The sequence below is a fragment of the Papio anubis genome, chromosome 13, assembly GCF_008728515.1.
Source record: "Papio anubis isolate 15944 chromosome 13, Panubis1.0, whole genome shotgun sequence".
Lineage (NCBI taxonomy): Eukaryota > Metazoa > Chordata > Mammalia > Primates > Cercopithecidae > Papio > Papio anubis.
The window spans coordinates 38,814,028-38,837,304 of NC_044988.1; the positions used below are offsets into that span (position 1 = coordinate 38,814,028).

Genomic DNA, 23,277 nt, shown 5'->3' on the forward strand with positions numbered 1-23,277 from the left:
TCAACAGATAAAAAGTTAAACTGTAGCACATACATACAATGGAATGCCACTCAAAAATAAAAATGAACAAACTGATACACGCAACAACTTGGGTGAATCTCCAAAAATTAGGCTAAGCAGAAAAGCCAATCCCAAAAGGTATGATTCCATTTATATATCATTTTAAAAATAACATTTTAGAAATGGAAGACAGAGTAGTGTTGCCAGAAAGTGTTGTTTAAGAAGAGGGTTGGGGTGGGAAAATGCAGGGAGGTGGGTGTAGTTATAAAAAGCCAACCTTTTAAATCCTTGTAGTATTGGAAATATTGAGTATCTTGACTGTGGGGTAGGATACTTAAACTTACAAGGTAATAGCATTTTACAGAATGTAATAAAAACAAAAATGATTACAATGGGCATGGGGTAAATCTGAACAATATTGGGGGTTTATCTCAATTTCGATATGCTGGTTGTGATATTGTACTATAGTTTTGCAAAATGTTGCCATTGGAAAAAACTTGGCAAAGTGTACAGACTCTTTTACGTTTAATAACTGCATGTGAATGTAAAATTATCTCAATAAAAATTTCAATGAAATTTAAAAAAAACTATTCATTATCATTCCACCAAATTCGCTTTTTTCCCCCGTCTCTGTATTTCTACATAAACTGAAAGGAATTACTTACAATTGCCTACATCAAAATCTGGGAATTATTCCATGCTCCACCCCTTCCTCTTTATTTTGATCTTTCATGTTTGCAAAACATAATATTTCTATATTCATCGCTTTGGGATATTGGTCTGCTTCGGCTGCCCTAACAAAATACCAAAGACTGAATGACTTAAACATAAATTTATTTTCTCATAATTCTGGAGGATAGAAAGTCCAAGATCAAGTGTGGCAGCACCACCTCCATAGCTGTAGGCCAGGTTCCGAATTCCAAGACTATAGGAAACCCCACCCTTACACATCATTCCAGGGCAGTCCTGCCCTCGAGGCTCTGAACAGAGGTTGTCTGACATGTTGAAACTGAGGCAGAAGGCTTGATAACTTCCCTCTTGGAAGAATAGTGAATGTTTGCAGCCAAAAAGTCCTATTGTCCTGTCAAGTCCAAGAAGTCCAACAGCCTTTCTTCACTTTGTCCCATCTTTGTCTCTTCAGTAAAAACTGACAGGATTTCAGCTGGTATAATCCCAAAAGCTCTTTTTGAAGTGACAGTCTAGCCACACTCTTGGTGTTCTCTTCACAGTAGGCCTTCTCTTTTTGGCAATATAAACAGACTGCAAATTTTCCAAATCTTTAACTTTGGTTCCTTTTCTTTTTGCTTAACAATTTATTATTCAATTCCTCTCTCTCCTCTGACATTGTACTGTAGCAATCAAGAGGGACTAAGCCACTCTTTCAACACTTTGCTTAGAAACCTCCTCAGCTAAACATCTAATTTTATTACTCATAAGTTCCACAAAACACTAGAACACAATTCAGCCAAGTTCTTTGATGTCTTATAACAAGGATTCTCTTTCAGTTTCCACTGACATGATCCTCACTTTTATATAAGACTTTATCAGAACCTCACATATTTCTATCATGCACCTCAGAACTCTTAGATAACTTTTGTTATCAAGATGCAAAGACACTTGCACATTTTTTAGGTGTTATTCATAGCAGCACCCTATTTCTTGATGTCAAAGTTTGTCTTAATCAGCTTAGGTTGCCATAACAAAATACCATAGACCAAGTGGCTTAAACAAATGAAATTTATTTCTCACATTTCTGGAGACTGAGAAGTTCAATACCAAGGTGACGACAAGGTAGATTTTATTCTGAAGCTCTTCTCTTGGCTTGTTGGTGGTTGCCATCTTGCTGTGTGTTCACATGATCTCTCCTTTGTGTGTACACAGAGATGGAAAGAGAGAAAGATCTCTTCCTCTTCTTATACAGCCACCAGTTCTATCAAATTAGGACCCCACCTTTATGACCTTGCTTAACCTTAATTACCTCTTCAAAATCCTGTTTTCAAATATAGTCACATTGGGAATTAGAGATTCAACACATGAATTTTAAAGGAACACAATTCTGTCCAAAGCAATTAGTTTCTTCTTTTGCAAAACAATTACCACAAATTTAGTAGCATAAAACAATATACATTTATTATCTTACAGTTTCTGTGGTTAGGTCCAGAAACAGCTTAGCGGGGACCTTTGCAAGGCTATAGTCAAAGTGTCAGCTAAGACTAGATTCTTATCTGGAGTCATAGCTGGTAATATATCCAATTCCAAGTTCACTCACGTTATTGCCAGAATTTATTTCCTTATATCTGTAGGATTATGGGCCTTGACCTCTTGCTGGTGGTTGACTGAAGGCCACTCTCAACATCTAGGGACGACTCTGATCTCTTAGAGGCAGCCAGTTTCTTGCCTGCGGCCCTCACAACAGACCATCTTACAATATAGTGGCTTACTTCTTCATGGTCAGCAGGAGAGCAGGAATGTGTCTACTAACAAGATGTGGTCTTATATAACATAACATACCTATGGGATTGTCATTCCATCACCTTTGTATTATAACATGACATATTCACAGGAGTGACATCCTTTACCTTTGCCATAGTCAATAGGTTAGCAGCAAGTCAAAGGTTCTGCCCCAACTCAAGGAGAGGGGATTACACAAAGGTATGAGCATCATCAGGCAAACATTATGGGAGCTGTGTTAGAGGTTATTCAATGAATTAATCATACAAAATGTAAAACACATCAAAGTTTCAAGAAAAAATAGAAAGCACACACATATATATCCATGACATAGAGATAATCACTGTTAATAATGATGGGTGTGTTTCTTTTAAGTCTTTTCCTAAGCATTTTCCTGGAACCCTGTCCCCTAACAAAAGCACATCAAGCATATAACTGAATACCCATATGTATCTGTTTTACATAAATATATGTATTAAAAGGGGTATGGTATTATATTGTTAATTCATAATTTGTCCTGTTTTTAAGAACACAGTCTTCTTTTTAAAATCTTCAAAATTATAATTTTAGTAACAGTAAAATATCCCATGTTTTATCAAAATTTATAAAAGCTTCCTTATTGTTTCCCATTATCATGTTATAAGTAACAATATGATAAACACATCATTCATAAATCTTAGCTCTGTAAAAATAACCTAACTATAATCTACATTACCTTCAAGAACAAAGTAGGAGGGCTCAGCTCCCCAACTTCCAAACTGTACACTTACGGCTACTATCATTGTTTTGACTTCAGACAACAGATTCCTTATTTCACTGCCCTTCCTCTTTTTAGATAAATTGCATTAACAAGTTTATTAACCCCCTAAGAACTTTAATTCCTTTTATCATATCACAGAATGAATTGAAAATTATATATTTTTAAATAGATACAATCACATTTAAATATTATGCATTCTTGACAACCGCTCACCATCATACCTCTATGTAAGACTGATATCTGGCCAATTCCTCATCATTTTTTAAAATACATGAGGTGTCAACCCCTCCAAGAAGCCAGATTGATTAAAATTTATTTTATATTTGCACAACCTCCATCCCATGAGCACCTCTCCATTGTAGCATATTATCATATTGTGTTAAAAATAATGTATTTACGTGTCTCTTCCCATCTAAGATTATAACTCCCATGAAGGCAAAGAATATATCTGTTTCTTCTTTGTACCTTTAGCACCTAATGCTATATGACACATATTTATTTATTAATGAGAGTTGAAACAAACATTTGAACTAAAATATGACGGGCATGCTATGGAGGTATAATTTTTTCTAATCCATCTACATTTTATAATGTGGTGTTCCATCTTTGATGATACTAACGAAACCTAAAATTAAATCAAATGCATTCAAAACATTCTTGTGCAACATGAAGACCCTTTATGTATTACATATAACTCTTAAAAACCATTGCCCCACTTCAAACAAGAGTGCCCACCTAAAAAGATAAAGACAAATAATATCACATGTGCTTACATAACTCAAAAGTTACAAATGTATATTAGAGTCATTCCTCTTCTATTAATAGGATAAAGGAGAGGATTATTAAGAAGTTTAAAACAAAATCCAACTAATTACAGAAGTGGAAAAAAGTAAAATAATATTTATTAAATGTTTATTATATAACAGATATAGGAAATGCTTTAGACTAATTGTATCATTTTAATGCCTCCACAACCTCTGTGATAATTCATTTTATATCTTAGGTAGCTTCTCCAGGATTTCACAGCTAGTAAGTGAGAGACTCATCCTTCAAACCCAGGAAGGTCCAATTTCAAAGTCATGATCCCCCCAACTGCCTCAAAGTGTAAGAACACCTAGGAAATGTTCTAGTTTTCAATGCATTACCAGAAATGTCATTCTCTGGAATATCAGGAGAAAAGAGTAGTAATGACTAACAGCAGGCTCGAGGTTGAAGCTGCACATCCATGGGAAACTGAGATTATTTGCATTGTGTATGTTTGATTTAGTCTCTGCCAAATGTCATGCCAAAGCCTTGACACAACAGAGATTTGTGCCTGGAGCCATTCATTCCCTGTCTGGCAGTGCACATCAGCTGGCTTATTTTCTTTGAATATTCTAAAGTCACATTAGTCTCTTTACAGACATGGAAAATGACCAAAAAATTACATGAAAAGTAGTGGCAAGAAAATAGCTGGGAGAGTTTTCCATTTTATTATCTCAGAAAATTATTGACATAAGCATTTATAGGATGCTTCCTTTTCTCATATGAGTAACACTGCAGAAGACATACAGTATGTTTTGGGCCAAACTAAAAATATGAATACGTACATATAACTGTATTTCCCAAAGCATTACGTTTGCATGAGATAGAACAGGTATCAATCACTAATGATAATATATATACCTACATTTTTCTTATAACCACAAACCAATGATGCCCAACTTTTACTTCAATATAAAATTACTCTAATACAGGGAAAAATAAAGAACAATGACTCATCAGGTCATGTGTGGGGTTGGAAGAACCTTGAATAGGATAGCTGATCTAGAGAAGTTTTAGAGGAACCATTGTCAGACATTGTGAATCTATTCAATATTTAAATATCTCTAGAAAAATGATAACTAACCTTCTCCCACTACCTAATCCTGAAGTTTACATAAATTCTTTTATTTATTTATTTATTTAGAGACAGAGTCTGGCTCTGTTGCCCAGGCTGGAGTGCAGTGGCACGATGTTGGTTCACTGCAAATTCCACCTCCTGGGTTCACTCCATTCTCCTGTCTCAGCCTCCCGAGTAGCTGGGACTACAGGCACCCACCAGAATACCCAGCTAATTTTTTGTATTTGTAATAGAGACGGGGTTTCACCATGTTAGCCAGTATGGTCACTGTCTCCTGACCATGTGACAGTGCCTCAGCCACCCAAAGTGCTGGGATTATAGGCGTGAGCCACCACCCCCAGCCCATAAATTCTTTATGTGTTAGTTCAAGCAATTTTTCTCTTGTTAATTTCTCTTTAGAGAAGGCCTGATAATTAATAGCTCCTGTATGTGATATTTATTTCATCAGTTGTCATCCTCCTTCACCATTGTCCTCAGGAATCTTAGTTCCCTTACTCAGTACTCACAGGTTTTCCTCTATGTAACGTTTATTCATCTTATATATTTTCTTGCAACTCTCTCTTAGAATTCAGTTATAGTTCATGATCTTTTTAATCATCTTTAATAACATCTTTTTTCATGATAGCATTCCAGTTTGAAATAACAGGCATCCTGTATTAACCTTGAACTATTCCCCCTATCTTTCATGTAGTACATTTATATACTGTTTACTGAGCTGTTAATGTGTTTATTTTCCTAATTCCTTCCTCTTTTTAAATTGGTTTTAATTCTAAATGTATTTATCTATTTGCTCCCCCAAAACCTAAATATTTTTAGGTAGTTCTTGTCTGATAATCTAACTTACATATGTCCTATTTCAATAATTTCATCATCAGAGTCACTAAAGACATGTTAAACATCTTCCATCAACCTTTGAATAGTTCCATTATTTAACTTGCAAGGGCATTAGTGTTAACAGTTCTTTTAATATAGATTGTATGGATTAAGGCTTTCTGTATGCAGGCAATGGTATATACTTAATAACCATTGTTCTAATTCTGATATTTTCTCACTATTACATATTACCAGACAAAAAGTGCATGTCCCATGATATAAACATGAACTATAATACCGTATTTCTAAGCATGCAACAGTAATATAATTGTTGTCATAATATTTTTATACTTTATTTATGGAGAAAGTTTGAAATCTATTTTAAATATACTCACCTTTGTCCAAGGCACATTCTGCTGTGGTCTCAGGACAGAAACCTAATATAAAAGAAAGAATATTTCTATCAATAGATTTAGTAAATACATATATTGAGAAATACCAATATATAAAACTAAAATAAGAACAAGTTTTAAAACTCAATCATTGCTCATATTGTGTATCTTTCCATTAATTGTAAAAAGTCTTATCTTTTTTCTTTTTTAATTAAAGCTCATTAAGACAAAAAAGACAGAAGGCAAATATTCTGTAATACTTCACAATTTGAACCCAAAGGACTTCTGTTCCTTTGTGTCTTAAAATAAACTTTCCTGGAAAGAATTATAGAAAGAAAGTATAGAGATATCCATTTTATGCAAAAAATAAAACTTATCGCTTTTCAAAAATGCTACATGAATTATTAGATTTAAATCAGAAAGATGAAGAATCAGGTTAAATAGATTTTATAATAAAAGCATTATAATGCTTGTTCATCACAAAGTGGCAGTGAAGCACTCATTTAAGTTAACACAGATACACTTTTATAGCAATAATGTTTCAAAAACTTTCAGGCAATGAATCTAGAATGAAGGCATAGATAATAGATTTAAATATGTTCAATGAACTTGAGTAGTTTAAATATCAAAACAGAAAACAGAATTGCTGAACTAAAACCCCAAATTTCTATTATTTCTAGCTTATTATTCTATTAGATGCAGTGCCACATTTATAAATATGTTCAGAAACTCACCTACCTAAAGGCACAGATTATCTAAATCTGAGAACTCACATTGCAAATGTGATAAATCTAATTATAAGAATTTCAATTAAATGTAGAAGGAAAAAACCACTAACTTTGTTCATATGTTCTGGCATTCTAGCTGCCTAAAATTTCCAGATGTAAGAAAAAGATCAGGAAAAAAAAAAAAATCTATCTTGTGATCTCTACCACTATTTTGGGGTAAAAATTTTACCATGAATGAAAAATAACACCCATAAAAAAGTAGAAGTATAAGCAATTTTCTTCCATATTCAATATTCTCCAACTCAAAGAATTTCAGTTCCAGAAGAAACGTAACTGGATCATCAAGTAAACTGGATTCAGACTTATGATTTAAGGGGTTGTTATTTTTATATGAAGATGCCTGTGGAGCTACTGGGTGATGGAAGGAAATCAGGTCACTGTATGTTCCAGAATGCTCCCTAAGCTATCGCCGAAACAGCGTAAAATACAAGTGCATCCACACATACACCATCACTTAGATCATATACTATTTAGCAACAGGATGTTGTTGCTTAAAATACATTTATGTGTGTGGTTTTATACATATATAACCCCCCTTAGGTCAACTTCTTTATTTGATGGCCAGAACTAGTCTTTTCCACACCTCCTAGATTTTATTTGAATCTTGGTTCCTTGGATAGCTAGTCAGCCCAGACTGTAGACTATTTATGTACCCACTCTGAGACTTGAATTTTTACAATGGAGTGGTTGTAAAGATTAAACGAGTCATTACAAATAAATTGCTTAGAACAGTTTTTGGGCCATAGTAAGTGATTAATAAATATTAGCTAGTAAAACTATAAACATTTGAAAAATATTAAATAATTTTGATATTTTAAATATACTTATGTCTTATTCATAATTGATATTTCTACTTTACCACCTGCCAGTGTCAAAACCTTAGTTTGTGTTTCATTTCTTCTATTATGTTCAAAATAATTGAGAAACACAAGTATGGATGATAAACTTTATTCATGAATTTTGCATCACAGTAATCAAAGTAAACATGGCGGTACTTTTTTTTTTGGCAGGGATGAAATGAGGCATTTTAAATCCATCCTAATAGCTATAATTTTATGTTCTATGCTTACATGTAGTCTGGCATGACTACAGAAACAGAAAATCTCCTTAAATGACAAGGAAACAAAGTTTTCCACAGGTCAAATAAGAATCCAGTTGTCTAGTAGCCATGAAAATAAAAGTATGAGGTCAAGGTATTGCTTAAACCTCTGAATAGTCAGCATTGCTGCCAGGCTATGATGAATTTATCACAGAGAAACATGGTACCACAGTAATCAGGGTTGAGCTTAAAGAGTAGACAGGCCGGCCGTGGTGGCTCACGCCTGTAATCCCAGCACTTTGGGAGGCTGAGACAGGCAGATCACAAAGTCAGGAGATCGAGACCATCCTGGCCAACATGGTGAAACTCTGTCTCTACTAAAAACACAAAAAAATTAGCCAGACGTAGTGGCGGGCACCTGTAGTCTCAGCTACTCAGGAGGCTGAGGCAGGAGAATGGCATGAACCCGGGAGGCAGAGCTTGCAGTGAGCCAAGATCGTGCCACTGCACTCCAGCCCAGGCGACTGAGTGAGACTGTCTCAAAAAAAAAAAAAAAAAAAAAAAAGTAAACAGACAAACTTCAGTTTGTAACATGCACATCTCTCTAGTCATTCGGAATAGCCTGCACATTATAATCGGATTAAGGTTACATGTTCTGATTTTTCTGATAGGCACATACACCCTAGGATGGGAATAAGTTACAGAAAGAAGGAAAGGAGTAATATTTACTATTTAAGATTGGTTTAATTTAACTTTAATATAGGCTAATGTTAGGAGGAAATAAGACTTCAGAAAACAAAAAGAGAAAATGAACAAAATAACAACAACAAAGAAAAGAAGAAAAATAAAACAACTATGAGCTTAATAAGAAAAGTTCTGAAAGTCAAGCTTATAGGGTGGACAATATATTTTGTAAACTACATTTTAACCAGAAGACCTTTTATACACTGGTGGTGTCAAGCTTACAGGGTGGACAATATGTTTTGTAAACTATGTTTTAACCAGAAGCCCTTTTATACACATGTGCAGAACTTGCAGGTTTGTTACATAGGTATACATGTGTCATGGTGGTTTGCTACACCCATCAACCTGTCATCTACATTATGTATTTCTCCTAATGCTACCTCTCCCCTAGCCCTCCACCCCCCAACAGCCCCCGGTGTGTGATGTTCCTCTCCCTGTGAGAACAATGTTCTCATTGTTCAACTCCCACTTACGAGTGAGAACATGTGGTGTCTGGTTTTCTGTTCCTGTCTTAGTTTTCTGAGAATGATGGTTTCCAGCTTCATCCATGTTCCTGCAAGGGACATGAACTCATTCTTTTCATGGCTGCATAGTATTCCATGGTGTATATGTGCCACATTTTCTTTATCCAGTCTAACATTGATGGGCTTTTGGGTTGGTTCCAAGTCTTTGCTATTTGGAACAGTGCTGCAATAAACATACATGTGCATGTGCCTTTATAGTAGAATGATTTTGAGTATAAATCCAGTAATGGAATTGCTGGGTCAAATGATATTTTTAGTTCTAGATCCTTGAGGAATTGCCACACTGTCTTTCACAATGGTTGAACTAATTTACACTCGCACCAACAGTGTAAAAGCATTCTTAATTCTCCAAATACCTTTCAGCATCTGTTGTTTCCTGAATTTTTAATGAGTGCATTCTCACTGGCGTGAGAGAAATTTTATATTCCATCATAATTCAACAAGTAACAACCAAAGTCATTTTTAAGAAAAAAACGGTGGTTTAATCTTACTTTTTAAAAATTTCCACAAAAATAACAACTGAACTATCACAAGCGAAACTAAGATACATTTGTATTGGTATTACTTATATAAAGATGCAATATGTTCAGTGACTTGAACTAAAACTAATCCTTGAACACAGTATTACTGTCACCATTTAATGTAATCCAAATTGAAATTTTCCACCATTCTCATTGTGCTTGTTTTCAAATGTCTCATTCCTATCATAATGCTCAGAGTACTTAATCTGTAAAATATGAATGTTTACTTAATATTGGTTTAGTGGGGTTGACAACATAAAAAATGGGCCATGTTTGTTTGTTGATTGTTTCTAAGTGTATTCACTGCAAAGGTCAAAAGTCTGGAGAAAAAATTAATTCCATAAAACAATTCATTAATTACAGATATATTTCTAGAGCTAAAGCAGTATATTGATGAAATGAGAAGAGGAAACGTGGGAGGTGCGGGGAATTTTTGTTTTTGTTGTTATTTTACAGTTATTGTACTTTAGAGCCTACTCGGAAATGGTCAAATATGCATAGTAATGCAGTATCATTAGACCTACAAATCTTTCTTATGTTTTAACTAAAATAAGAGGTATTCTTACAAAGGCAGATGGAAGTCAACAATTATTACTTCACCACAGCAGAATCACTATTTTACTCCAAAACAAATTAAATGATCATCACAATGATTTATGTACTTTATGCCAATTCTGAATGTTGTAAAATTGCTCAAGATTATGTTTTTTCTCATCTTTATTAGTATCCAATAAATTTGACTACCTATCTATATAATTTCCAGAGATACACATAAAGTCAATGTTTTATATCATTTCTTATCACTGTCTATTTCTTTAAAGTTATCTCATAGTTAACACTCGTAAGTGTATGTATATATAAGCTGCATTTATAAAACATATTTCCAAACCTAATTCATATCGTAAAGTATATAATTATTCTATGTCATTTGTAGTCAAAATTCAGTGTATCCATCTTGTTACTGTAATGGAACCAACCATGTCACACATGACAAGTTTATAAGCATAAGAAGTTGAGCTTATCGTGGAAGACTTTCTCTCAGTTGTATCATTTTTTGCCTATCATAAAGCTGTCGGGAGATCATAAGGATAGGCAGCAGAGTTATTCCACATCACCTTATTTAAACGTTAAGCCTTTGAAATGACTTCCTTTTTCAATCTATCCTGGAGGAACTTTTAACTTCATTTTAATTTCCCTACTGAAATACGACCTAATTTCAAGAGCATATATCTCCCTACTGATGTGTGATGTTTCAATAGACATTCTGTATTCCAAAGAAAGATACTCTATATAGTGTGTAAACTGAATCTAAGAGATCAAATAAAATTATTATTAAATCTAATGTCTTTGTATCTGCTTACTGAAAACCAGATGTGTTGTAAACAGAATGACTTCAAAATAAATTCAGAATAAGTGTGAAACATATTTTACACTCATAAAAGACAGTAATGATGCCATAATAATTAGTGAATAAACATGTAAGCATCATTGTTTATTTGCATTACATTTTAATAAGACACTAGAAATTTCAACATATTGGTGTTATGAGCTAAATTGTGTCCCGTAAAATTTCTATGTTGAAGTCCTAACCCCTAGTACCTTAGAATATATGTGTATTTAGAGATAGGGTATTTTAAAAGGTCAATAACGCCGTTAGTTTGAGCCCTAATCCAATGTGACTGGTGTCCTTAAAGAAGAGGAGGTTAAAACACAGTGAGAGACACAGAAGACAGACCACATGAAGACACAAAGAGAAGACGGCCATCTACAAGACAAGCAGAAAGACTCTCAGAAGAAATTAACTTTGCTGATAACTTGGTCTTGAGCTTTTAGCCTCCAAAATCATGAAAACATACATTTCTGTTCTTTAAGCTACCCAGGGTGTGGTTCTTTTCTATGGCAGTTCTAGTAAACTAATACAACTGATAATTTCCAGTTAGAGTGTAGCTTTACACAAATATGTGATGGGGTAAATTTTATCCTCAGTTCTTGCATTTTACATTTAACATTTATCTCTCATGGGCTCTTATAACTGAAGCTCTCTTGACATTCCTAGGTTTCAAAGGGTTGTCCATCAGTGGACACAAGCTTCCCTTTCCTGCTCTGCAAATGCCTTCTAAAGCAATCCCTCATTATTTCTGAGAGTTAAACTTGAGCACCAGTTTGGAGAGTCGAATGCTCCATTATCATCAGTCAGTAACAGGCATTTATGTATCTGTCACCCCACAAGATCATCAACTAATTACATTAGTAATCGAATCCCATTTTCCTCTGTCTTTTTAATTTTAACCACAGAGAATTTTATCCATGAAGGTCACTTGCTTTATTGTACTTCTAACATAGACATATCACCATTAATACTTGAGTTAAACTATTTCTCTGAAACTGAAGGGCTGGTTCCTTGTGAATTTTTATCTATGGGTTTTGAGAAGGAGGAGATCAGGGTCCTAAATTCTGGTTTAGTCAGAATCTCTCTAGCTTTGGGCAAGTTATTTAACCTGTTTGACCTCATTTCCCTCATCATAGAATAAAATAATTAGAATTACAATCAAATAATTAATTCACTTCTGTATTTCTAGGATTTTACACCTAAACTTTCCTTTGGAGAGAAGGGTAGTAGATAGAAGATTCATGCAGCATTCAGAGGCTAGAATTTCTAATTGATCTCCTCACCTTTAATTTTATCTTCATCCAATCTCCCTTTCATTCTATTATAGGGAGATTACTAAAAAGCAAATTCTTGGCTGGTTGTGGTAGCTCAAGCCTGTAATCCCAGCACTTTGGGAGGTAGAGGCAGGCAGATCATGAGGTCAGCAGACTGAGACCATCCTGGCTAACACGGTGAAACCCCATCTCTAATATTTTATATATATATATAAAATATAAAATATATTAAATATTTTATAATATATTATATTATATAACATTTTGTTATATATTATATATATTATATACATTATTATATATATATATATATATATATATATATATATTAGCTGGGCATGGTGGCGGGCACCTGTAGTCCCAACTACTCAGGAGGCTGAGGCAGGAGAATGGCGTGAACCTGGGAGGCAGAGCTTGCAGTGAGCCGAGATCAGGCCACTGCCTCCAGCCTGGGTGACAGAGCAAGACTGTCTCAAAAACAAACAAACAAACAAAAAAACCAAGATTTTTTTTATGTCACTCCCGCTAAAGTTCTTAAAGAGCTTCTCATCACCTAGGTTAATATAAGTACTTTCTGGTAAGGGATTTACAAAGTGAGTGGCTCCTACTTTGCTCAGCAGCCTTACATCACATTTAGCTATACCCAAGTTCTGCTGGAGGAAAACTAAACCACTTGCTGTCCACTGAATATGTATGTTCTCTTTCATTTTTGAATGTTTAGATTCTATTCCTTGTTCTTGGAATACCCTTTCCCTGTTTCTCCTCCTGTCTAAAACCCTACTTAGGCAAATTCTTCCAGTACTCAGTTCATACCATCCCGCCCTCCATCTTTATCCTTGTCTTAGCTATATGTTCCCAATTGCTCTTATATCTCTTCAACTCGTGTGCCAAAACCCTTTCCTGCAATTGTTGATTTACTGGTCTATGTCTTCCATTATACTTATGAGCTCCCAGGCACAATAAACGTTGCTTTTTGATTTTTCTCATCTAGCATCTAGCATAATGCCTGGCACACAACAGTCACTGAGAAAACATCTATTGAATGGATGCAAGAAAAAATAAACAACATGATTCATAGTGTAATTTATTATTTGTTGGTCTTTTGCATGTGTTGAATCCAAAATACTCCCTTCTAACAAGAAAAAAAGAAACAAGCTAGTTTAACAACCTAATCAGCCATTACATGTTAAAATGAAGATAGTGACTTTTACTAAACTTTTCCTTTTCTTTAAAATTACTTTTTTTCAAAACCTTAAATTGAAAACAAAAGGAAGATCAATATAGCCTCATAAAGCACCATTTATATTCTCTTTCCACAACTGCTCACTTCCACTTCATAGCACACCAGACAGCAAAGCGCATTCGTTAACTAGATAATAGCCAGCTAATTTTACACACACATTTTCCAGTCAGTACATACTTTCTCCTATCCTCTGGGTTGAAAGGCATAAATTCAGGGGATCAATTTTCTAGTCATTCACTAAAAACACCTTTTAAATTGAACATCCATGTGAGAACAGTCTGGGTACCACTGAAGAGTTACTTTATAAACACATAGCTTGCCATGTACAACTTCACATTTTGAAACAGATATGCTAATTGTTATGGCTAACATGTATTATAATAAGAACATTGCAAAGTAAAAAACTAGAAACACTCCTACCTCTGATCCTCAGATCTTCTTCAATAAAATGAAGTGATCGAAATACCTTTTTAAAAACATTCTAAGTCCACGATACTTATTTTGGAAGAGAAAAATCTCTCATAAATATCTGGTACCACTTTCCTCTAAAGCATCCCTAACAGAAATAAAAATATGCACATACACGTGCACGCGCGCGCGCACACACACACAGACCCCTAAATGTTTAGCTGTCAAAAATAAATTCAACTATTTAAGATAAATATATAATTCCAGCTGGGTGTGGTGGCTAATGCTTGTAATCTCAGCAATTTGGGAGGCCAAGGTAGGTGGATCACTTGAGCCCAGGAGTTTGAGACCAGCCTGGACAACATGAAAAAATCCTGCCTTTACAGAAGAAAACACAAAATTTAGCCAGTTAAGGTGGCACATGCCTGTAGTCCCAGCTACTCAGAAGCCGGAGATGGGAGAATTGCTTGACCCAGGAAGTCAAGGTTTCAGTGAGCCATGATCATATCGCTGCACTGTGGCGGGGGCAACAGACTGAGACTCTATCTCAACAACAAAAACAAAAAAATAAATAAATAACGCTGGAAACATGCTGATATTCTATACTAATATTAAAGAAGGTTTCAATGGCTTTTTTAAAAAAATGCATTATAATCAGTAAAATGCATAAATTGTAAATTTCTGTAAAGAGAATTAGAGTACCATCAGATGAAAACATCATACTCTTCAACACAATTACCCCAAATGGGTTTATACATGAGACACTGTCTATAATGCCATCTGAATAGCAGCAAGAAAATGCTAGAAAAGCTTGGACAAAGAGGATATTCCAAGAATAGCACTAGCTGTGATTCCTCAAGAAAGGCAATGGTAGAGAGGGGAAACAAGATGGCTGAAGAGACGCAGCCAGGTAGTGCCACTCCCATTGAGAGAGATCCAGTTATTGACTAAACCACCATAATATGGGCAGATCTTTGGAAACAAAAAGCTGAGATGGATGGAGAGGCGACACTGAAGGCAAGGCTGAAGAGGAAGGAAGTTGGGAACCCTGCACAGCATAAGGGAATGCTAGGGCTAGTTTCTAGCCCTGAATGACTCCTGGGAAAGGGGTGAGTGTGGGAACGAAGGGATAACTCACTCTGTGGAGACCTAGGATCCTAGCTACAGGGTAAGCTGTGTCCTCCATGAATGCATGATCTGGAAGGGGGATCTACCTGGGGAAAATGCAAAGACAGGCCTTCAGGTGGTGTGTAGCACAGAAATGTTTGTGTGTTGGGCAGCTCCAGCAGAGAGTAGCCATAGATGCCCATCCCCTAGAACTCCCCGATTCCAGGAGTCATTGTCCTTAGCTGAACTCCAAGTCAGGAGAGGGCAGGACTGGCTTCCCCATGACTAGGGCATGTCTGTTTTGTAAGTCCTGCTGTGTGTCTGCCTCTCCCATGCTCCCTGTCTGCCCCTCCTAGGGCCCACACATAGCCACTCTGCAGGAAGAGGTACACAGTGTAGCCTTTGTAACCCAGCCTGAGTGCTCTATGTTCACACATTCCTGGTGACCCAGAATTACATCATATCACCTAACACAGCTGGAACCTGACCTAGACCATGTTCTGGTGCCTCCAGGCTACGGCACACAGTATGGGAGTACAGAGTTATTCCTATCAAACTACCAATGTCATTCTCCACAAAATTAGAATAAAAATTCTAAAATTTATATGAAACCGTAAAGAACCCCAATAGTCAAAGCAATCCTAAGCAAAAAGAACAAAGCCAGGGCATCACACTACCCAACTTCAAACTATACTATAAGGCTACAGAAACCAAAACAGCATGATACTGGTACAAAAACAGAGACACAGACCAATGGAATGGAATAGAAAACTCAAAGCCTCCCACCTACAGCCATGTGATCTTCGATAAGACTGACCAAAAAAAGCAATGGGGAAAGGACTCCCTATTCAATAAATGATACTGCTAGCCCTATGCAAAAGAATAAAATTAGGGCCTTGCCTTTCACCATATACAAAAATTAACTCAAGATGTATTAACGATTTAAATGTAAGACCTCAAATTATAAAAATCTTAGAAGAAAATCTAGGAAATACCCTCCCAGACATTGACCTTGACGAAAAAATTTTGGATGAGTTCTGAAAGCGATTACAACAAAAACAAAAACTGGTAAGTGGGACCTAATAAACTAAACAGCTTCTGCACAGCAAAAGAAACTGTCAACAGAATAAACAGACAACATACAGAATGGGAGAAAATATTCACAACCTCTGCATCCAACAAAGGTCTCATATCCAGGATGTATAAGAAACTTAAACAAATGCAACAAGCAAAAACCAAATAACTTTATTTTAAAAATGGGCAAAACACATGAACAGACTTTTCGCAAAAGACAAACAGGCAGCCAAGGAATATATTTAAAAAATGGTCAACATCATTAATCATCAGAGAAATGCAAATCAAAACCACAGTAAGATACTATCTTACACTAGTCAGAAGGTCTATTATTAAAAAGTCAATAAACAACAGCTGGTAAGACTATGGAGCAAAGAGAACACCAATTTACATTCCTACCAACAGGGTATAAGTACTCCCTTTTTTCCACAGTCTTACCAGTTATGTAAATTAGTCTGTAAATTAGTTCAGCCACGTGGAGAAAGCAGTTTGGAGGTTTCTCAAAAAACTTAAAACAGAGTTACCATTCAACCCAACAATCCCATTACTGGGTGTATACCCAAAGGAAAATAGGTCATTATGCCTAAAAGACACATACACTCCTATGTTCATCATTGTGTCATTCATCATAGCAAAGACATGGAATCAGCCTAGGTGTCCATCAGTGGATTGGATTTCTTTTTAAAAGAAGTACATATACACCATGGAATAATATGCAGCCATAAAAAGGAAGGAAGTCATGCTCTTTGGAGCGGTATGGATGGAGCCAGAGGCCATAATCCTGAGCTAACACAGGACCAGAAAGTCAAATATTGCGTATTCTCACTTATAAGTGGGAGCTAAACATTGAACACACATCGACATAAACATGGGAACAATAGACACTGCGGATTCCAAGAGGGGTAGTGAGGGAGGGGAGCATGCTTTAAAAAACTACCACTGGGCACTATGCTTACTACCTGAGTGCAATATACCCATGTAACAAATCTGCATATGTGCCCCTGTATTTAAAATAAAAGTTGAAATTTTAAAAATAAAAAATAAAGGCCATTTAAAAAAAATACCCAATTTTCAAATGGGCAAAGCATCTGAATAGACATCTCACCAAAGAAGATATATAGATAACAAATATGCATATGAAAAGATGCTGATCATCTATCATTGGTAACAAAGAGTTACCACCAAATGTTAGCAAACACGGAATAACAAAGACTCTTACTAACTGCTGGTATAATAATGCACGAATGGCACCGTCAGTTTGGAAGACAGTTTGGTGATTTCTTACAAAGCGAAATGATATGATTTAACCATCACGCACCTAGGTATTTACCAGAATGATTAGAAAATTTAAGTCCTGACAAGAACCTGTGCCTTAATATTTAAAGCAGCTTTATTCACAATTCTCACAAACTGGAAGCAACTAAACTATCCATGAAAAGAGGAGTTTATAAACAAACTCTGATACATCCATGTAGTGGAATAGTATTCACTGATAAAATGATATGAACTATCAAGCCAAGAAAAAGCATGGAGGAACCTGAGTAACAAATGACTGAGTGAAAGAGGCCAGCTTAGAAAATCTGTGCACTGTATATTCCAAGTGTATGACTTTCTGAAATAAGCAAAGCTATACAGCATGAAGATCAGTGATGGCCAGGGGTTGGCCAGGAGGGCGGAGAGGGAGGAACAAATAGGAGGAGCACAGGGGGTTTTCAGGGAAGTGAAACTATTCTGTGTGTTGCTTTCATGGTGGACATTAGGTATTAGTCAAAACCCATAGAATGTACAAGACCAAGAATGAGCCCAGATGTAAGCTATGGAATTCAGTTAATTATAATGCAGCAACAGTGGTTCATCAGGTGCAACAAATTTATCAAACTAAAGATGTTAACAATGGGTTTAACTGACAATGGGAAGAGGGAACTCCTTGCTATAAACTCAGTATTTTGTATATTTAACACTGTTCTAAAAATAAATTTCAGTAATTTAGTTTTATAGTATGTAAGAATGCATAAACATTCTATAAAAATATGCAAAAATGCCCAAGTTAAATGCTATGTAATGGGAAAAAAAGAAAGACAAAGGTGACATTGGAAGAAGAAAATCTAGTCAAATTTAATCAAATCAGTAAGATCTAATTGACCAATAATGTACAGTTGCCTAATTGAAGTGTCAGGTGTGGCTATTTGGAGGCACATGAAAGCATGTAACACAGCAAGTCTGAAGCACCAAGCACACTGAAATACAGTAGGCGCTCCACAAGTGTTTGTTTCCTTTCCCTGAATTATACTGAAACTTTTGGAGTTTAGCCTTAATGAACTTTACAAATTTCTCAAAAAGACTATTCTCTCTCAATTCAGTAGGTTTTTACACAACCCCTTTTGCTAAGACTCATCTTCCCTCTATTATCTTTTGACTAACATTTTTTGCCTGGATTCAATTTTCTTTTTTTTATTATTATTTTTTTATTTTTTGAGATGGAGTCTCACTCTGTCGTCCAGGCTGGAGTGCAGTGGCACGATCTCGGCTCACTGCAAGCTCCCTCTCCTGGGTTCACACCATTCCTCTGCCTCAGCCTCCCGAGTAGCTGGGACTAACCATCACGCACCCACCACCACACCCGGCTAATTTTTTGTATTTTTAGTAGAGACAGGGTTTCACTGTTAGCCAGGATGGTCTCCATCTCCTAACCTCGTGATCCACCCACCTCGGCCTCCCAAAGTGCTGGGATTACTGGCGTGAGACAACGGACCCGACCTTTGGACTCAATTTTGATGCCTTTCTTCAGAAGTATTCTTTGACTCCTGGTGGTTACTTGGTTTTCTTTTCCAGGAATTTTCATAATATCCTACAATTATCTCAACACAGTGTGTATATGTATGCGTGAATATGGTAAGTATCTCAGTAAACACTCCCTGGATGTCGTAAGATATACTGTCTTACAGGTATCTTTAAGTCCTAATTAAAATTATAATTTAAAATGCCGATGAGATTAAGATTTTCTAAGAATTCCTAACCCCTTAAAGTTACTAATCACAATGTCTATTGCCATGAATGTTCACTGATTGACAGTCTATCGATTGGAGGAACGAACATATTTGCATCTTTAAATGATTATTGGGAATCATAGACTAATTGAGGTATGTTACCAACTGATTAACTGAGGAAAATTGAAAGAATATTTTCTAAACATTTAACACATGAGGAAACCCTAGGTTGTGATAAATTAAGAAACATAAAACTGGACTCTGTCAGCTTTGAACTCCCTGCCCAGTAATCCTTTGAGTTAACCATGCCGTCCCTGGGGAAAAATTACCGCAATGAGTATAGTAACTCCGAGTTATTTATGTGGAAGATAAAACAAGGAAACAAAAGGTTGATGTGGGACCTCCTTAATTATAACATTCTGTCAAGTACTCAGAGTTATTATAATAAAACTCCAGTGTATAACAAGTTGTCGAAATTTGAAATCAGCATGGTATTTTGAATACTCAGGAAACCCAGGAAACGAAAGGTCATCTTACTGTTTTGTGATTGGATAGATCTGCTTCCTTGGAATTTGTCTACTGCTATTCTTCCAGTACTTTATAAATACATGTTGACTGACTTATTTTATATTTGGTTTAACATATCTGGATAGATAAGCCCAAATTATGAAGTCATATAATCTAAATACATGAAAGTAACCAATCATCATGGAATTTATTATTATGCCTTAATATGTATGTTTAATTATCTTGTTTAAATTCTTCCAAGATTATCAGTGATTTCCATTCCTTGAAAATAAAAAAAAAAAGACTAATGTTGAAACTTTTCTCCCATGCAATAGTAATTCTTAAAGTTTATTTAGAAAAGTAAAGCTGTTTGTTTTTGATTCTGTGCGTACTTTTTATTCTCAAATTATTTTCCCCATTATAGGAGATGTGCATTAGTATATTTCTTTTTTTTGCCAAGGTTTTTAAGTAAGCATATTACACAGTGCAGTGAGAAAAATTTCCAATTTCTCTCTTGCATGAAATATCTGAGCTAATAATTGGACTAGGAGAAGTAGAATCTTTCTTTTCATTAGACTTCCCTTTTCAACAAAAGCTTTGTTAGCCTACTGAGTCATGACAAGTAATCCTTTATATGCTAGGGTACACTGTTCTTCCTGATGAACTTACAAATTAAAATGTAATGTGAAACGATGGCACTGGGAATATTAAGGAATAGCCACTGATGTGGGAAGAGATCTATAATTAGACCAAGATGTACATTTTAATTATAATGTTATCAAACTGATAATACCGAATAAAATACAGTTGGAGAAATCCAAGGAAGTCATAATAAAGAGCACAAGACCGCTACCTTGTACCGCTTGTTGTCTCCTCTACCTTCTGGTGGCCAGGCCCTCCCTTCCCAAGCCTTATTTTAATATATCTTGCCAAGGATTAGAAAGCAATCAAGTGATTTTTCACCACCTTTATCCCAGGCTAAGGTAATTATTCATCTGTTTTTCTCTCCTGCTTCTTTTTTTTTTCCTTAAACTTGGTTTGCTCAAGAGTAAAATGAACCACAGTACTTATCAGCTCAATGCATACACAAGCGATACTGAAGGCAACTGCCAGAGACTAAAGCCATAGGTTAGCTGCAAATCCATTAGTGATTTTAAACAGCAGGGAAAAAATCCTTGGTGAGTCGTGATAAAGCTGAACAATAACTGAAGAAGTCACAAAACATGACAATTTAATTTGCATTAATATGTCATCAGATAGATTTACAGAAAGCTAACACAAGTGCAAAAGATTTCCTATGAGATAATCAAAGCCATATTTGCTGTTAATGTTTATAAAAGTATTTTTAAAATTATCTTTGACATATAATGCATAGTTTTAAGTGTCATAGTTTAGGAAGAGCTGCACAAAGCATAAAACTAACATATCTAAAAGATATTCTTCCCAACTCCAAAGCACTCATAAATCAGAGAAATACTTGGAATTTACTATGGAAAATTTCAAAATGTATATTGGGAAAAATCTAGTGACATAATTTTTATTTAACCTTCCAAGCTTTTTATGGTTTATTTAGTATAAATAAGCTTTCAACCACAGCATCCACAATTATACTGAAAGAAAAAATATTATTTTAAGTCATTCTAATCTCACATTCTAGAACTACAGCTTATTTTAGTACTTTCTTTTTCCTGTTTTACAAATTTCCTTCCAAAGCCATGGTAAACTTCCATAAGGGAGCTCTAAAGTCAAATCCATTAAGCCATCATGGCACATCTTATTTCAAGATTTTTTAAATTAGCAGATCAATAACCTAACACACCATACTGACTCATTCAAAGCAATTCCAAAGTATTTGTTCATTAGTGGAGCTGTGCTAACTTAAAATCTGAAGTGAAGTCCAATGTCAAAATATATTGCCCATGTTTATTACCAGCATTTAAAATTGTGTGTGTGTATATATATGTGTGTATATGTTTATATCTATATCACAAAATATGTATTAGATATATGTATGTCTTAATAATGTGTATACACACACACACATACACACAGCTCTATACACACATATAATCTCCCCTACATTTTATCAACAAATTGTATATGGTTTGAGCAGGGTTTGCTGTGTACAGGGTTTGGGTGAATATAACTGCTTCACCAACACGGTTTAGCTGAAAACATGCTTTGGATAAAAAAAAACTCTAGTCCAACCCAGCTAAGTCTTTAGAAAGAACGAAAGAAAAGTTTTATGAAATAAGGAGGAACAAAAGTATGAAATAGTATATTTTTGTTTCTTCTCAATATTGATGGCAAATACTATTTTAAGTAACAAAAAGCTTATTATATAATAAATACAGAAAGAATAAGAAAAATACAAAATTGCCATTCAGGAAACACTACAGCAGTAATTATTGCAGGCAAGATTCAGCAAGGGATACCAAAATTACTGGGTGAAGCAGGATATTTGCATAATCTCACAGTATCTCCTCCAGTATATTTATTAGTTATGAAGGGAAAAATACTACAGTTATGGTGGAAAGACCTAGTACATGCTACTTTCCCATAGATAAAATATATATCATTATCATGTAGCCCGATATAATGTGCTGGAAAGGACACAACATAATTTCTGTAGTATTTATGCCAAAAATTCAGAACCTTAGTCTAATCATACATAAATATTACATAACCCAATGTGAGAGGCATTCCACAAAACAACTAAATGGTACTCATAAAATGTTTCAAGATAATGAAAGATCAAGAGAGATTTAGCAATTCTCACAGATTAGCAGAAACTAAGGAAACCGAGCATTTAAATGCAATTTGACATACTAGTTTGGGTCCGGGAACAGAAGAAGAATATTTGTGGAAAAACTAGTAAAATTCCAATAATGTCTCCTATTACTTAATATTATTGTACCAGTGTTAATTATACAATTGTACAAAGAAATTTTACAATGACTATGTCAGTTGTTAACATTTGGGGAAGCTGGATAAGGGGTACATACAAAATGTACCATTTTAGCACCTGTCCTGCTAGTCAATAATTATTCAAAAAAAATTTAAAGTCAATGCTTCAAGTAGGTCATGATGTAAATGAAGGCAACATGTTTCACAATTCTTTGTAACCACTAAATTATTTATTACCACTTTGCCAATGTTATAATTATTCGCTATCCTAGTTTTTTCTCCAAATACAAAGATGAGAATATATTACTTCTCCATATTTCATAATCAATGATACAAACCAACAGCTTAGGCCTGATTTCTATTATTATATTTACCTAACCTAAAAACTTTTTTGGTCTATTATAGTATTTCATCAAATTCAAGACAAGCATTTATTGATTGCCATTATTTGCCATGCACTGAAGCA

The 23,277-nt window shown here is 35.1% G+C and overlaps 1 protein-coding gene across 44 annotated transcripts in view; it reads right to left on the reverse strand.

Moving 5' to 3' along the window:
• PTPRD (protein tyrosine phosphatase receptor type D) overlaps positions 1 to 23,277 on the reverse strand; it is a 2,329,646-nt gene that overhangs the window by 1,451,513 nt on the left and 854,856 nt on the right. For all 44 annotated transcript variants that reach the window (XM_017949398.3, XM_017949394.3, XM_017949399.3 and 41 more), the window contains one exon: positions 6,302 to 6,343. The gene's annotated coding sequence lies outside the window, so the exon portion shown is untranslated. The remainder of the gene's footprint in view (positions 1 to 6,301; positions 6,344 to 23,277) is intronic.